Genomic DNA, 18,742 nt, shown 5'->3' with positions numbered 1-18,742 from the left:
GGAAAAACTTAGATTAATTAATTAATACTGACTAATAAATAAACAAGATAGTCACGTGATCATCCTGAGTGTCAACAGCGTCAGAGGGTGGCGGACAACATCGCCGCCATGGTCACGTCAACACTATCATGGCAACACGACTGTGGACAGCTCACCGTATATTACTCGTGTTCATGTTTATCTTTTTTTCTTTTATATCTTCCTCTTTGTTTTATATTAATTCAGAAAGAACAATACAGCTACAGTTTAATAATAACAGCACACATGGATTACTCTTAGGGTCACTGTACCTTACTGTGATGTCATTGTACTGTGCGTAAAGAAAGTGAACCCGTTAAGTTCTCACACACACCATAATTGCACACCAAGAATGATGTGAGTGACATGAGTGTGTGTGTCAGTCTTTCCTTGTGTGTGTGTATGTGCCAGGTGATGTGACAGTAATTATATACACTCATGATTGTGTGTGTGTGTGTGTACTTTAATCAGTATGTATCGCTGTACCTGTACTTTGTCAGTCTACCTGTACGGTTGTGTCAGAATTTGGTGTCATAATAAAGTTCATTGTTCCTGACGAGTCAAGTAAACTATCATTATCTTAGGATTTATTTGGTGTTTTATCTTGGTGATAACCTGAGCTGGTCGATGGTGTTAGGAGTCGGCGTTACATTTTCTTTGATGACATTTTGATGTTAAGAGTTGAGGGAGAGCCGTAAGGGGAGCCTGTGTGGCGTGGCGACCCCTGGCAGCCCCCAGCGAGCCTTGCATACAGATGCGGTTGTTAAGATACGTGGGGGACAGTTACTAATCTTACTAATTATGATAATTGATGTATACCGTGCCGTTAATTTGATAGTTGAGTGCGGAGACAGACCCTAAAGTCTCGAATTCTTCGGCTCCAGACCTCGCTAGAGGGAGTACCTGAGCCACTCTTATCCTCAATGACTTTATTAAGTAACTTTAGGGATGCGCTTTACCCAGCTATGTAGTCGAATATCATTTGAGTGACAAGTAGAACTTTGTGTGTGAGAGAAAAGTTTACAAGTTGGCGCTCGAGCGCGTGTCTGACAGTATGAGTGACAGCTGGCCTGGCCCTCAAGCATGTGTCAGAGAGGCCAGTTTAGAGTAAATCTTATTACGATAGACAACCAACATTCAAGTGTTTATCAAGCAGTTAATCTTCCATCTGCATATCAGTTTAAGTGACAGCTTGAGCGCTTACCATGAAAGTCAATTAAAGGGTTGTCTCTGGTTGTCTCTGAATGAGTGACAAATCGCCCAAGTGTGTGTCAGGGAGGTTTGTATAAGTAACAGTTGGCCCTCAAGTGTGTTAACGAGATCAGTATAAGTGACAGCTGGCCCTCAAGCGTGTATCAGGGAGGTCACTTTAGCGGGCGTGACATCACTTGACCCCCTAATTGTCAGCCAAACAACATTAAGATCGACATTGCTTGCGCGTGTGTGTGTGTGTGTGTGTGTGTGTGTGTGTAAGAATATGTACTTGTATTTGCATGTGTATGTGTGTGGATAGATAAGAGATGGGGGGGGGGGTGCAGAGCTACGAGTCGATAGGAAGTAGAGGAAAGAATGAGTTGGAGGAAGAGAAGGAAGAAGCAGAATAGGTGGAGAGTAAGGAGGAAGAGGAGAAGTAGAGGGTAAAGAGAAAGAGTAGGAAACAGGAGAAGAGAGTAAGGAGGAAAATAAGGAGGGGGGGAAAGGGGATAGAGAGAATCGAATTTGATTTTTGCCACGTATAGCGGCTAGTTTATTGTGCACTCCATAATCATCTTATGAGCGGTAGCTTAAATAATTACGGAATAGAGGTCACAAAGGGTGCTTATAACAGTCCCCAGTGGTCAGGACATGTGGCATTAAATGTTAGAGTATTTCAAACACAGTCTTTGTTCAGTTCTGTACATAGAGAGTAACGAATTCGCAACTACGTGAGTACAGCAGTGTGAGGCAAAATGACTGGCCGCACACTTTGCTATTCACAATTGCGTGAGAGGTATTCAAGCACATAGTGTGTTTGAGAAATGATACGGTCTCCATATGTCAGCTGTTTTGCCATTAGTTATACAGTGTTGTACCATTTCACACACAGTGTGCTTGGACCTGTCCCTAAAAGGATCTATCTTCACACAGTCAAGGACGTAGTGTTCGAGTGTGTGGCCGTATATTTGACCACATACTATACCTGTACATTTAGTTTTTTCACGTCTGCTTGAGGGATATAGTGCCAGAGGTACATCCTAAACATAGTCTAGCGGTTACAACATCTTGTAATCTATATAGTGATCTTGTTACTCCTTCCCTATACTCGTGCATGTTTCACTTGATTCACCTCATGGTAAACAATGGATCAACTAGTGCCCGTTTGCACTTGTTTGCTTGCGTCAAATTCATTAACTAGTTCTTTCCAGATTACAATTTTAAGGGTTCTTGTTGACAGACCCAGATTGTATTTGAGTCTTTGTTAGACGCGAGTTTGGCGAATGCATCAACTCTACCATGTTCTCTGAGGTCTATGTGAGAGGGGATCCACAACAGTTTGATCTTGACACCCTGGTCAACAAGGTACGCATATTTGTGTCTGGCTTCAGAGACAAGAGCGTGACAACCTGAGTCGAGGGTGCCAAGGGCAAGTAGTGAGGATAGAGAATCAGTGGTGGTGAGACTGTCAGTGAGTGTGTTTTCAATAAATTTAATGTCTGAGTATGGCAAATAATTCAGGTTTTAGAGTGGATGCCCAGTCATTAATCCTAACTCTCTCTTCAATTGTATTACCGTTAGGTTGAGTCACAACGATAGCACGTCCAGCCCTCCCACAGGAAGTGTTAGGAGATCCATCAGTGTAAATGGTCTGTGTGATGTTATCATTAGTCTGTAGGGTGTGTATGTGTTCAAGAGCGCTCACTTTGACGATGTGTTGGAGGTAAATACTTTGCGTAATTAATCGTTTATGTCGGTTATGTGATATCGAGTGGTAGGAAGTGCTGTGGTGTCTCAATTTCGTACAGATGGTCTAGTCCAAACATCATCATATGTGTAGCAGGAGTTTGGACCCATTTAGATTCACCAGTTTCATGACTCGTATATTTTTCCATGAGGTTGACTTCAATTATTCTATCTCTGACACTGGATATACCTAGTTATTTCCTCATATTAAATACTTTAGGACTCATGAGACAACCTAGGATAATTCTGAGAGCTTTTTGAATTTTTGGGAGAGAGAGAGAGAGAGAGAGGAAATAAGTCAACAAACGCGAATCAATGCTGTAGCCATGCGAACCTCTCTCTCTGACGGATGAGGTGTCACCCTCCACCCCCCCTTCTCCCTTATTTAATGCCTCGCTTTGTTTATTAATGCCTCGCCCTCTGTTTCCTTATTTAGTGCCTCATCACCATCCTCTACTCCCTTATTTAATGCTTCACACTTTTTGTTAATGCCTCGCCCTGCTTATTAATACCTTGACTTGCCTATTAATGCTTCGCCTTAATAGTTAATGCCTCGCCCTGCATAGTAATGCTTCACTCTTGCTTCTTATTGTGTAAAATCCCGATAAGTCGATGAAAATTTCACCCATTATGCAAAGTCTTATTCGTTTATATGAAGTTCTATATCTTCATGTAAAGTTTAGTATTAAGTTGACTACCTCTTATGTGTGGAGCGTGGTTGTCGAGTGGATATAACGCTCGCCTCTCGTGTTCGTAGGTGGTTCGATTCCCGTTCGCTCTCAGTTCACCCAGCTGTAAATGTGTGCCTAAGTTTACAACTTGGGGAAGTGAAGGCGGTCAAGTGCAGTACCGGCCATGCTGCCTCCTTGTGTACCGAAGGCTTAGTATACAGTGTGCTGTATCCACACTGCCCCTAACGGGCAGTCATGTCTATGGGACCAACTTTCACACTTCACCTCTTATGTCTCGTATCAATTTATATATATATATATATATATATATATATATATATATATATATATATATATATATATATATATATCTATTCTGTATATACAAAATATTTTTTTCATGTATTTAATAATTATTTGAGTAAACCTTTGAATTCACTATTTTATATTGTGTGTGTGGGGCGATAATTTATCTATTTATTTTCATTTCTCGAAAAACTCAATTTACATTGTAGTATAAATAGTATAAATTATATATGACAATTATCACAACTAACCAAACCTAACCTACTTTGTGAATATTTTGATTATTTTTTTATATTAAACGACGTCTTAAATGAAAAGATAAATTTTTGCCTAATAAGAACTAATATTTCTTAAGTTACAACAACAAAATCAACAGTTATCACTATTTGGCCAAAACGTTAGTTACGTTTTAAGGCTTAATCTGATGATTATCCATATTTAACGTGACACACACACACACACACACACACACACACACACACACACACACACACACACACACGAGTAAAAGAGGTAATGTTTATTATAGTGACGGACACTAAGACAGCGTTTGGACAGTTTTCCTAGTAATCTGTTGTCCTGCTTCAGTCTCTCCTTTACCGGGAAAATTAGTATGTTGTGCTGGACGTCTTCTCTTGGTACCAACACATCACAATGTTCGTGTTAAAAATTGCTGGGATGACCTATATTTTGGGGGTTATACCATCATTATATAAGATGATATAGGATGAAAAAACGTATAGGAAATAGTTTATAGAGAGTCGAGGGTTGAGGTTAGGTCGATGGTGGTGATGATTTATTACGTACACACACACACACACACACACACACACACAGGAAGCAGCGTGGCGGTGACCGGAGACGTCACATTATTGGCCGTGACGCATGGCGGCCGTCCCATCTTCCCACACCACCCACGCCACCCACACCACCCATGCCACCCATACCACCCACGCCACCCACACCACCCATGCCACCCATACCACCCACGCCACCCACACCACCCATGCCACCCATACCACCCACGCCACCCAAACCACCCACGCCACCACATGTCTATTCTACTCAAACCGACAACCAACCTATTTTTCCCACTGTCCTCCACACCTGACCAATTAACCGTGTAATCTTCCACACCAATTTCATAATGTTACTTGTCTATCACTACCCCCCCTCCTCCTCCCCCTCCTATACCACTAGCTTTACCACGCAGGAAATCAACGCACCTCCCTTCCTCCTATGTTAGCATCCCCTCATCATCATCACCACCACCACTACCTCCATCACCACCACTACCTCCATCACCACCACCACGTCCACCACCACCTCCACCATCACCCTTCCCACCCCAATCACCTTCACCATACTAATTGAACGGCTCTCGGTTTTATTTTGAATGAACGCCTTCCCATTAGCATGATGTCACGTGAACATTCCTTAATATCAATTCATGTGAACGTCCCTTGATAACGGAAGTATGACGCTAAATGAACGCCCCCAGAAGGATGCTTGTGTACACTCATTTACGCCAACTTAACCATCCGCTAAAATACGTCTCACCCAGGTTAATATTGTGTCATTTTATGTGTGACTGAAATTAATAGTTGTTTTTATTTTATTGTATAGAACATTATGTGGAGTAAAAATGTTTGATGTTTAGGTACAGTTCGCATCTTGGTAATTTTGTACCTGTACCTTTGTCTAAATCTCTACCTGTCTATGTACCTGTGCTTAATTGTACCCGTTTGTGTCTGTATATCTCTACCTACTGTATGCTTATAGTTGTACTTGTAATTTTAACTCTACAGTACTCTCTCTGAATCTATACCTGTACTAGTATCTTTACCTGCTTCTATATGGATGAATGAAATTAAAAACTAGGTCCTTAGAGGGATACAAAACCTTGGAGGATTGGTGAAAACAGCCCCAGAACCTTTAGAGTGGAGGACTGTGGTCGCCAACCCTCAGAGATGAGGACGGTACTCTGATTGGATTGATTGGGTATTTGTACCATTTCCTTTGCTATTATTTCAGAAATGATAAGTTGAAATGAAACAATTTTAATGAATAGTCGTAGGGAATCACCTGCTTGCAACGATCTCCAGTAACTACCCTGCTGATGATGGCTAATTATAGGCTAATATTTCACCGCGGCAGATTACCGTAAGGCTCGCGTGAGGACGACCCACCTAAATGACGGAGTTTCTTGTAATATATAACAACTTGGTGGCAGTGGTGGGATCCGCCAGAGATGAGACTGGGGTGAAATTTTGGTAGATGGTATGTATGAAACTATCCTGACATTGGATGTGTTCATTAATTTTGATGTCGGGCTGATATGGTCTGAAAAACTGGGAATGAAGTGAATTTATATTATCAAACTGCAACTGGTTGACGTCGTAGGAGATGGGAGCTTTCAGAATGAGCTGAAGTTGTAAGACACTGAGCTATTGTAATTGTGAATGACATGAAGTTGTGGGAGTCTGGAGAGAAGATATGGAACACGAGCCAGTAAGGACTGAGCTACAGGTGTAAGACTTGGCTCACCTTCAGAGAGAACAAGGGAGACCTGGCCCAAACTGTACCAGATTAAGTTAACACGGCTGAAGTTAAGGGAGAGGTGTTGGCTGATGTCTACATGGGCCGAAATTTAACATCTTATAGAGCAAACGCTTAATTCATATTAACCAATTATTATTATTATATATATATACAGTATATATGTGTGTGTGTGTGTCATCAACAGCCTGCTTCCCTTCTCTACAATATAGACACCTTTTGAAGCTCTCAGCTTACAAGAAAAAAATTCTTCACTTCTTGACTAATCACAAAAATATCCCTTAAATGTACTGTGTAGCAAAATTTACGCCTTTAACCATTCTCTCTCTCTCTCTCTCTCTCTCTCTCTCTCGTCGTATAATTCCTACGTGGAGTCCGTAAACGCATCGATCCCGTTATTCCAAGAGAAGGACCTTTACTCACACATGTATAATGTTTCAGTCACGAACATACTTTTTGAGTCAAGTTATGTCGTACATGTTTCTGTTACCAAATGTAGCTCAAGAGGAGGACCGAGTTTAGTACTGAAACACTAAGTATGAGACACGTGTCCAGTGCGTGGTGAAGTTAAGGAGCCGATAATGTTTACTCACTACTTTAATGTTAACAGTACAAGCAAAGTTGTGGGTTACGGAGGGAGGGGTGGATCAGTTGGGGAGGGGGGGTTGTGTTGCGTGCCCTTAACGATAATGTACCACCTAATTGACCCATTTCCTCGTCACAAACAATGATGGAGTACTAGAGGCAGGCGGTTGGTCGGTAACATAGTCCAGGCTGTCGGACGGTAACATAGTCCAGGCGGCCGGACGGTAACATAGTCCAGGCGGCCGGACGGTAACATAGTCCAGGCGGCCGGACGGTAACATAGTCCAGGCGGCCGGACGGTAACATAGTCCAGGCGGCCGGACGGTAACATAGTCCAGGATGCCGGTTGGCGACATAGTCCAGGCTGCCGGACGGTAACATAGTCCAGGCTGCCGGACGGTAACATAGTCCAGGCGGCCGGACGGTAACATAGTCCAGGCTGCCGGACGGTAACATAGTCCAGGATGCCGGTTGGCGACATAGTCCAGGCTGCCGGACGGTAACATAGTCCAGGCTGCCGGACGGTAACATAGTCCAGGATGCCGGTTGGCGACATAGTCCAGGCTGCCGGACGGTAACATAGTCCAGGCTACCGGACGGTAACATAGTCCAGGATGCCGGTTGGCGACATACTCCAGCGTTTCTTAATCTGATGAATGATTCACCCGAGAGTGAATGAAACAATACGGGTGATTGAGTTAAACTGCTCGTAACCTGAATATATGATGATTTTTGCCGAGTTTAAAACTGGTAACTGGATAAAAGTTATGCAAGTAGCAACTGTGTAGACTGCAGACTGGCTGACTTGCTGCCAGCGATAGAAAATGTAAAATTTTATTTATTATTAAAATAAGAACTGATCATTTCTGAAATCTACTTTGTAGTATTCTTTCACTCCTGAAGTTTCTGGGGAGAAACACTGAGGAACATCACTCCCGACCATCTGGGGTGTATCACTTGAGCTTCCTGAATACAAATCAACTGCTTTCAAAGTCCTTCAACCATTAGTGATAATGGTAACTACTTACCTGTCTGAGCAAGGATTTTACACCTTAGTAGAACTGAAAACCAAGAAACTAAGTTTTCTTTCAGATGTTAATTCGGTATTATACAAGGCAGGAACACCCTAGCCTCTGGTGTTGTAAACATGCTTAAGAATGTGTACCTGTACCAGTATACATGATGATTGTCATTATTTGCTTTTGTTCAGGTGTTCAACTATGCAAACAAAAATATCTTAAGAAAATATATTGTGGTTAAATTTTAAGGCTGTAGGTCAAGTCACGTGCGTGTGTGTGTGTGTGTTGATAAATATTCATTATCTTTTTTCGGTTTTGTTCATTAAAAATATGACATAATTTAGTTTTGTTTTTGAGGATTCTTGTTATTCCTCTATTATTTTTTTAAGTGACGCAATTACAATAAACTGAATAAAGGAACACTTATGAATTTAGTTCAGTTTGCCTTTCCAAGTGATGTGACGACATGAGTTATGTAAATTGTAACACGGTGGAAAATAAAATAAGGGTTGAAGTTGGGGTGAATTAAATTTTAAGATAATGACTAAAGATTGAATAACACTTAAAGTTTAAGAAGCACTGGCATAGTCGAGGGGGCCGGTCGGTAACATAGTGCAGGGGGACGGTCGGTAACATAGTGCAGGGGGCCGGTTGGTAACATAGTCCAGGGGCCGGTCGGTAACATAGTCCAGGGGCTGGTCGGTCGTGTAACATAGTCCAGGGGGCCGTAACATAGTCCAGGGGGGGCAACATAGTCCAGGGGCCGGTTGGTAACATAGTCCAGGGCCGGCCACAGGTTGGTAACATAGCAGGGGCCGGTCGGTAACATAGTCCAGGGGCCGGTTGGTAACATAGTTCAGGGGGCTGGCCGGTAACATAAAACCAGGGCCGGTCGTAACATAGTCCAGGGGCCGGTCGGCAACATAGTGCAGGGGGCCGGTCGGCAACATAGTCCAGGGGGCCGGTCGGAAAAAAAATAGTCCAGGGCCGGTCGGAAAAAATAGTCCAGGGGGCCGGTTGGTAACATAGTGGCCGGCGCCAACATAGTCCAGCCGGTCGGTAACATAGTCCAGGCCGGTCGGTAACATAGTGCAGGGGGCCGGTCGGAAAAAAATAGTCCAGGGGCCGGTTGGTAACATAGTCCAGGGCGGGGCAGTAACATAGTCCAGGGGGCCGGTCGGCAACATAGTCCAGGCCGGTCGGTAACATAGTGCAGGGGCCGGTTGGTAACATATCCAGCCGGTCGGTAACACAGTCCAGGGGGCCGGTTGCGTCATAGTCCAGTTTGTCGGAAATACAGTCCAGGGGGACGGTTACAACATAGTCCAGGCCGGTTGGTAACATAACCAGGGTCGGCAACAGTCCAGGGCCACCGGTAACATAGTCCAGGGGCCGGTCGGTAACATAGTCCAGGGGGCCGGTTGCAACATAGTCCAGGGGGCCGGTCGGTAACATTGGTAACATAGTCCAGGGGGCCGGTTGGTAACATAGTGCAGGGGGACGGTTGGTAACATAGTCCAGGGGGACGGTCGGTAACATAGTCCAGGGGGCCGGTTGGTAACAAAGTCCAGGGGGCCAGTTGGTAACAAAGTCCAGGGGGCCGGTCGGTAACTTGAAGAGACGTTAACACACGCCATCACACCGACTAAAGTCATCGTTTGATATATCATGGACGCTGGTAAATGAAGTTATCACACGTAAGATTCATTCACTACACAATTTACCTGTATGAAAGAGTTAATGAAAGAAGTTTGAAAGATTTTAAGTAGATTAATTGATAATTATTGAGATAAATCAAATAAACTATCTGAAATAACAAATTACAGTATGAAACACCCGACACAGTTAACAGTTAGTGTGAAAGCAGCACCCGACGCACAGAGTGAAAGAAGCAACCGACTCACAGTTAACAGTTAGTGAAAGAAACACCCGAGATACAGTTAACAGTTAGTGAAAGAAACACCCGTCACAGTTACCAGTTACTCAGTCAGTAAAATACACCATCTGAGGAGAAAAACTTAAGCTGTAACGTAAAATAAACAGAATGATATATTCAATAAATAAAACTTAAACTCTTGTGAAAAAATAAAGTTTGTAAATACAGCCAATTAAACCTGGACACAAAATCGTATAAAACGTAAGTTGTTCGAGATAACTAGTGTATGTACTGAGAAAAAAAATATAAGTTGGTAGAGTTGACAACTGAAGGACGATAGAAAGAAAATAAAAACGAATAAAAATAGAGGTTCTTAAGACGGCAACTTTGAAGCCGTAAAACAAATTATATAAGCGATGACACGGATCCCAAAGTCAAACAAGGTAATTGCTGGATTGACTCCCCCGTGTCATCGTCTCCATCATGAGCGGCATTAGTTCTGCTCATTACCGCTTTATGGCCCTGGCGCTGCAAGCAATGTAAACATATTGGGCTGGTGAAGGAGGGACGCGTTCCAGCACGATCTTCCTTCTTTCCCAGACAAGCTATGAGCGGCAGATTCACGGCCTTATTATTATTATTATCAGAGTTAACAAATTATCCTCCTTGTTAATATTTATTCTATTGTAAATGTAAGGAAATATAGTGATAAAGATAAGCAAAGAAGGGAAACATTTAATGAAGGGAGTGAGAGGTTGCAGATGTTAGTAAGTAGATGCAGGAGCGAGTAGAAGAACGATTGATAAAGTGAATGAAATGGGTTACGGAGGGAGGAGTATAACTGGGTAATGTCTTATGTGAGTTGATTAAATTCCTGGGCAGGTAATCGGTGTGTAGCATCCAGCTCTAGTGTTGATATCTTAGGATTCCTTTACCTGAAAAGAGAAAAGTAAAGATTATTAATTTTCTTATGATGCGCGAACTATGACACACCCCGTAAAGGTATGGAGAAGGAACTATGTCAAGAGGAAATAATTCAGGAATTTTACACCAGTGTTATCATTGATTCTGACATACAAGAGAAAGAAGAAAATCAAAATGGACTTTTGTCACATTTTGGAGAGCAATAAATGTGATAAAGCGGTCTCAAAGAATATGAAACAAAGAATTGAAAAAGAAACGTGGAAGTGACATATACGTAACACTCAAAAGATGACCAGGGCTTGTTAAGGGGGGGAATTGTTAAAGCAGGATTGATAAAGAAGAGAGACAGGGAAGGTGGGATGCACGACGTATTAAGAGGTGAAGGGGGGTGGACAGGGTGGAAGAAATGGCGAGTGATCAAAGGTTATAGTAACGTAAATTGATGGGGCCTTGTTGTGGATTGATGGGGCCTTGTTTTGGTTTGATGGGGCCTTGTTTTAGTTTGATGGGGCCTTGTTGTGGATTGATGGGGCCTTGTTGTGGATTGATGGGGCCTTGTTGTGGATTGATGGTGCCTTGTTGTGGATTGATGGGGCCTTGTTGTGGATTGATGGAGCCTTGTTGTGGATTGATGGGGGACGTGTTGTGGATTGATGGCACCTCCTTGTGAAATGATAATACAACAGCAGGATGCAAATATTATAATAGTAAGAATAAATTAATTAAATAAAAGACAGCGAATGAAAGGAGACTTGTGTGTTTGGTCTCGACTCTATTCACTGTATATAACTGAAGAAACACTCACAGTATTTATATATATATGGGAGTAAGACGGTATGGTGTGAGGTGGTCCTGATGAAGAAACGCACTCCCGGACGTTCTAATTGCCTTATCAGCTGACCACGCCCGCTATATCACGCACGTACCAAAGCAACATAGAAAATGGGGCGCAATATAGGAGACAAGGGACAACATAGAAAATAGGGGCAAAGACAAAATGTGATATAGCATAGAAAATAGATAGCAACACAGAACAGGGGGTACAAAATATATAAAGTATACCGTAAAGGATAGAATCACACAATAATAGGCAACAGCAGATAGTGTGGGATGAATTATAAAAGACAAAATTGGGTTATTACTTTAATGGTAGTGAGACAATATATATAATAATTAGTACATTATAGCATCCGATATGATATACAACATAAATTGACTGGACAACATACATAATTAGAGTAACGGAAACCGAGTTAACACATTAGATGGGACAGCATAGAAAATTGGATGAAGTTATAGAAAATGGGGTGCAACATAATTATGCTCTTGATGACTACACACACGAAACCATAGTGATGCTGCAAGGAAGGACATTACGTTAATTTCTCTATATATCATTTAACCCTGCATCAATTACTTACATGTTCAGTAATGACAAATATAAATGGTTGACAGTATGAAATTTTCTTTTGTTTTTCACCATTTACTTTACCTATAATGATCAAGCGTCACTTGATGATCTTTCCACTGCCTCAATAATTATTCTTAGGCCAACTTTGCTGTGAGAAAAGATCAAAGATTTTGAAGGCTGCAAGTTTTGTCTTGTCTTTGTACTTAGTTGATTTGATTCAGTATTTTAATCTTGTGTTGTCTGCATTGTACAGTGTCCCAGTGTGTTATGACCACATGGCAAAGGTCACAGGTCATGATATTTCCTGATATTACTGTCTTGACCTTTGGCCATTTACTGAAGGTCATTACATCAGACTATCAGGGAACATATTTTTTTTAGGAAAGGGTGGAGTATTGTTTTGTGTCCTGTTTGTTAATCTCTGTCTATCCACAAAATAACTAATGAATGGTTTTGCGAATTTGACGCAAAACCTGGTATATTGATGTAAAAATGTTCACAGGATAAACCTTTGGTATAAATCGAAGTAAAATTGGCTTGTTGACATGGAGGTTAAAGAAAATGATGACCTGCGAAAATCTCCAGTAATGATTATATTACAGTAACAACTTTACTAGTTCGGTATTTACCTTGCCATGGTAACGGTTCGCAGGCAGGGTAAACGTCCACTGAGATTATTATTATTATTATTATTAATTATCATTATCATTACTATTTTTATTATCATTATTTAGTTATTTTATTATTATTATTATTATTATTATTATTATACAAGGCTACAGAATACAGACAAGACACTTTTTTACTTTTTTTTTATCCATTGGCGCAGTACAGTGTTACCAGTCCCATAAGAGGGGTACCAGTACAGAGTTTCATAAATACGAGTATATATAAATTCAGTCAATATTTACTGGAAAGGTAGTGGTGGGTGTCAGTGGATCGCTATATAGTGATGGGTGGCATAGTAGTGATGGCGGATAGAGTAGTGATGGGTGGCACGGTAGTGATGGCGGATAGGGTAGTAATGGGTGGCACGGTAGTGATGGCGGATAGGGTAGTGATGGGCGGCATGTTAGTGATGGGTGGCAGGGTAGTGATGGGTGGCAGTGTAGTGACGGGTGGCAGTGTAGTGATGGGTGACAGGGCAGTTATGGGTGGCGTAGAGTTAATGGGTGGCAGGGTAGTGATGGTGACAGGGTAGTGATGGGTGACAGGGTAGTGATGGGTGACAGGTAGTGATGGGTGACAGGGCAGGGTGGGCATAGAGTTAATGGGTGGCAGGGTAGTGATGGGTGACAGGGTAGTGATAGGTGACAGGGTAGTGATGGGTGGTGTAGTGATGGGTGACAGGGCAGTTATGGGTGGCGTAGAGTTAATGGGTGGCAGGGTAGTGATGGGTGACAGGGTAGTGATGGGTGACAGGGTGATGGGTGACAGGGGTGAAGGGCAGTTATGGGTGGCATAGAGTTATGGGTGGCAGGGTGATGGGTGATGGGTGACAGGGTAGTGACAGGGTAGTGATGGGTGACAGGGTGGTGGGCAGATGGTGGCAGGGTAGTGATGGGTGACAGGGTAGTGATGGGCGGCATGGTAGTGATGGGTGACAGGGTAGTGATGGGTGGCATGGTAGTGATGGGTGACAGGGTAGTGATGGGTGGCATGGTAGTGATGGGTGACAGGGTAGTGATGGGTGGCAGGGTAGTGATGGGTGACAGGGTAGTGAGGGGTGACAGGATAGTGATGGTTACCACGGTAGTGATGGGTGATAGGGTAGTGATGGGTGACAGGGTAATGATGGGTGACAGGGTAATGATGGGTGGCAGGGTAGTGATGGGTGACAGGGTAATGATGGGTGACAGGGTAATGATGGGTGACAGGGTAGTGATGGGTGACAGGGTAATGATGGGTGACAGGGTAATGATGGGTGGCAGGGTAGTGATGGGTGACAGGGTAGTGATGGGTGACAGGGTGATGGGTGGCGGGGTAGTGATGGGTGGCGGGGTAGTGATGGGTGGCGGGGTAGTGATGGGTAGCGGGGTGTTATGATGGGTGGCAGGATAGTGATGGGTGCAGGGGTAGTGATGGGTGGCAGGGTAGTGATGGGTGGCATTGCAGTGATGGGTGTCATTGCAGTGATGGGTGGCAGGGTAGTGATTGATGGCAGGGTAGTGATTGATGTCAGTGTAGTGATGGGTGGCAGTGTAGTGATGGGTGGCAGTGTAGTGATGGATGGTAATGTAGTGATGGGTGGCAGGGTAGTGATGGGTGGTATTGCAGTGATGGGTGGCATGGGAGTGATTGGTGGCAGTGTAGTGATGGGTGGTAATGTAGGGATGGGTGGCAGGGCAGGGTAGGGATGGGTGGCAGGGTAGTGACGGGTGGCAGGGTGGTGACGGGTGGCAGTGTAGTGATTGGGTGGCAGAGTTGTAAAAGATGTCATGGTTATAGTTGGTGGCAGAGTTGAGGGATGGTAACGAAGGAACGGGTGGGGGCAGCATAAATCGGCGACACAGTAGCGGCGGTGTGGGCGGCACAGACGGCGGGTCGGCGATAGATGGCCCTAGCAGTTGACGCTACCGCCGCCCACTGCCCGTCACTGGCCGTCATCGCCAAGGAAATGATAAAAACTTGTCTATTGATTACACACCCGAGACTCCTCCCACCTGTCAATCAAAGCTCCACAGTCGCTCATTGATCAATTACTACTGAAGCTCCGCCCAGGGGCGGGGCTTACCTGCTACCCGCTTTCAGTTGCCGTCTGTCGAATAATAAAGTTCACTCAGCTAGTTTAGTGCATTAAAAATATCATTAGTACCTATCAGATGGACGTAAATTAGTGCCACATATTTTTTTTTTATAATTATCAGATATCAAGAATAAATTACTTATTATTTTGGTAAATTAAATCTAACCAATCATAAAACTCCTCCTACTCTGACGTCATGTACGTCACCTACCAATCGGAGTGAGGGACACAGGGTGATGATAGTCATCATACCTAAAGAACGCTTTAGTTATTTTTTTTTCAATTGTACACACAGGAACACTATCCTGTCTTTACCCTTTGCACTTAACTGGTTACTCCACCATAGTGCTTCAAGGTGACGTATAAGCAGTGCTCTAATCCTGAGTGTTTTTTCCACAGGAGAGGCGAAGGCAGAGTAGCAGCGAGACCTGGCGCCACTGTTTCCACGGAGAAGGTAAACAATCGCTTGGTAATTGTGCAAGTAACGCCTCGCTTCACCTCGCCTCGCCCGACACACAAAAGAAAAAAAAAGAATATTAGAAAAAAAAATGTAATTCAAGTGTGGTGTGTTAGGGCGCAAAGTTAGTCCAACATTTGTGTAGATGAAAAGCGTTAATCAACGTTGTATGCTTTTCTGCGTAGAGCAAACTAGACGGGAGACGTGTGTAAGGGGCTTGCATGACCCCCCACCCCCAACCCCTTATCCCCCACTCTCTTACCCTCCCATCTGTTTATTCTCCCTCAGTTATCTCCTCCACCCTTCTACCTTTATGACTTTCTTTTCCCTCTTCCCTCTCCCTTTACTAATCTTTCCTCCTCTCTGCTTTTGCTGCACACTCCAGTTGCTGCCCCCTTACGGTGACTGAGAGGGTACTAGTATATTATTATTGTGGTGAATTTGTAGTGACTGTGAAGGTGTTGGTGTTTGCCGTGAGATTGTGGTCTTGATTGTGGTGATTTAAAAAGGTAGTGGTGATTGGGGTGACTGTAAGATAGTGGTGGTGATTGTAAATGTGTTGTTGATGATGATTGTGAAACTGGTCCTTAACGATAGTAGTATGGTGATCGTGCTAGCGTGTGGTGGATAATGGTGACTATGATAGTGGTAGTTACTAACAATGGTCCACGTACAGGTAACCATTATGTTGATGGTGGTAATTGTGGTGATAGTGGATTGTGATGGATATAGTTAGATGGCACTGGTTATGGTGAAGAGACGTTGTGGTTGATTATCTATTAAGTGTTTAATTAAAAAAAAAACGTTCAAGCTCAAATATTAAACGAGAAAACGTTAGATTAGCTTAAACGTTCGGATAGATAGTTTAATACTTGATTTGTAAGTAAACACCTGTATACCATTGCGTGTGTAATTAATATCTTTACAGCAGATGTATGTATAAAAGTAGCTGTTCCATTATTTCTTAGCTCATACAGTTGTTTTGCCTTTATTTATTTAGCTCACAAATCTAGTGATGCTTATAGTTAGTAGTGGTGGTTGTAGTAGAAGTGGTAGCTTGTGGTTATTTTGGTGACTAATCAACCAACCAACCAAATCACCGCCCAACCAACCGGCCAAACAACCAGCCAGCCAACCAATCGGCCAAACAACCAGCCAACCAAACAATCAGCCATCCAGCCATCCAGCCAACCAACCAACCAACCATCCAGCCAACCAACCAACCAACCAATCAACTAGCCAACTATCCAACCAACCAACCAACCAACTAGCCAACCAACCAACCAACTAGCCAGCCAACCAATTAGCCAGCCAACCAACTAGCCAACCAACCAGCCAACCAACCAGCCAACCAACTAGCCAACCAACCAACCAACTAACCAGCCAACCAAGTAGCCAACTACCCAGCCAGCCACACAGATTCTCAGGGTCCCCGACAGATCAATCATACGAACTATTTGGTTCTTGTCATATATTATTATTCCGTCAGTTGCGCTTATCGAAATTGTTTGACCTTATTAGGGGGTGTTTCCACTTGTGTTGCGTTGATGTGTGTTGCTGTTGTATTGTGCTGAATTTGTTGTTACTTGGTGCTGATGTTGTGTGGCTGTGATACTGTGTTGTGTGTTGCTGCTGTGATGTATGTTTCTGTGTGTTACTGAGTGTTGTTGTTGTATGTTGTTGTAATGATGTATGTTGCCGTGTTATGTAGTTGTGTTGTTTTTGTTGTGTTGCTGTGTTTGTGTGCTTCTATTGTGTTGCTGTGTGGTGCATTGTGCTTCTGTATGTTGCTGTTGTGTTGCTGAATGTTGCTGCGTGTTGTTGTTCTGTTGCTATGTGTTACTTTTGGGTTTTTGTGTTGTGGTGCAGTGTTTCTGTGTATTGATGTTACGCTGCAGTGTTACTGTATGTTGTAGTTGTTATTGTGGTTGTGGTGTTGCTGAACCATCCAGCGATATGCCATTGTTTTGTTTTAATTTTCTCCCATTTTATTTATTTTTTGCCACTTTGAAATAATCTGTCATGTTATGTTGAAGGCAATTACGAGTAGAATTTTTCGCTGAACAAAGTTGAATCCAACTAGAGCGTCAAACTGTTCAAGACTCGACCGCAAGTTAAGTTAGATCATTGAAAATTGGGGTTTTTTTTTAAGAAGGAACCTTAATAATGCAAGTGTCTTAGTAATTTATAAGGTGATATTTTGTGCCTCGTATTGGGATAAGAAAAAGTATATGGTAGTAGTATAGTTTCAGTGTACCTTTGGCGCCATCATTAATATCCGACATTATTGTGCAAAAGGATAAAATTAGCCGTATAGATAATGTTCTCACTTCCCCAGTTAAGGTCAAAAAGAAATTTAATGAAAGAAACATAAAGAATTAAGACTAAAGGAAATAGAAATCGGATCAATGGTGAGGTTTAGATAGGTGGAGAACGAAGTGTCTTGATTCCCAAAGGGTCTCTCATTGTATATTATTTCTCGTAAGTGAAGATATAAGTCAAATAGCAACGTACCGGATAAGTTGACTTCACCAAAAACAAAAGAAAAACTGAAAAACGAATAAGAAAAACAAACTCCACATACTTCACTTTATCTTGATGTGTTTACCGAAGGCAGACAGAATTAACTTTAAATATTTCCAAAAATATTCTGTACAGAGGTGTTGATGACCTGTAGTGTGGCTCACTCGTGTGTTGATGACCTGTAGTGTGACTCACTCGTGTGTTGATGACCTGTAGTGTGACTCACTCGTGTGTTGATGACCTGTAGTGTGACTCACTCGTATGTTGATGACCTGTAGTGTGGCTCACTCGTGTGTTGATGACCTGTAGTGTGACTCACTCGTGTGTTGATGACCTGTAGTGTGACTCACTCGTATGTTGATGACCTGTAGTGTGGCTCACTAGTATGTTGATGACCTGTAGTGTGGCTCATTCGTATGTTGTTGACCTGTAGTGTGGCTCATTCGTGTGTTGATGACCTGTAGTGTGGCTCACTCGTGTGTTGATGACCTATAGTGTGGCTCACTACTGTGTCGATGACCTATAGTGTGGCTCACTCCTGTGTTGACCTGTAGTGTGGCTCGTGTGTTGACCTGTAGTGTAGCTCATTACTGTGTTGATGACCTGTAGTGTGGCTCGTGTGTTGATGACCTATTGTGTGGCTCACTCATTGGTGATACTTGTGTGACTCACTCGTGTGTTGATGACCTGTAGTGTATGGCTCACTA

The 18,742-nt window shown here is 42.9% G+C and overlaps 1 long non-coding RNA gene across 3 annotated transcripts in view; it reads left to right on the top strand.

The window, feature by feature from the left end:
• The window catches only part of LOC121868073, a 118,582-nt gene that overhangs the window by 56,920 nt on the left and 42,920 nt on the right, over positions 1-18,742 (top strand). For 2 of the 3 annotated variants that reach the window (XR_006089300.1, XR_006089299.1), the window contains exon 5: positions 15,455-15,509. The exons of the other annotated variant lie outside the window; for it this stretch is intronic. This is a non-coding gene — a long non-coding RNA (uncharacterized LOC121868073). The remainder of the gene's footprint in view (positions 1-15,454; positions 15,510-18,742) is intronic. 3 annotated transcript variants of the gene reach the window in all.

Source organism: Homarus americanus, unplaced genomic scaffold (genome assembly GCF_018991925.1).
Source record: "Homarus americanus isolate GMGI-L3 unplaced genomic scaffold, GMGI_Hamer_2.0 scaffold6894, whole genome shotgun sequence".
Taxonomy (NCBI): domain Eukaryota; kingdom Metazoa; phylum Arthropoda; class Malacostraca; order Decapoda; family Nephropidae; genus Homarus; species Homarus americanus.
This window is presented reverse-complemented; position numbering and strand designations above follow the sequence as displayed.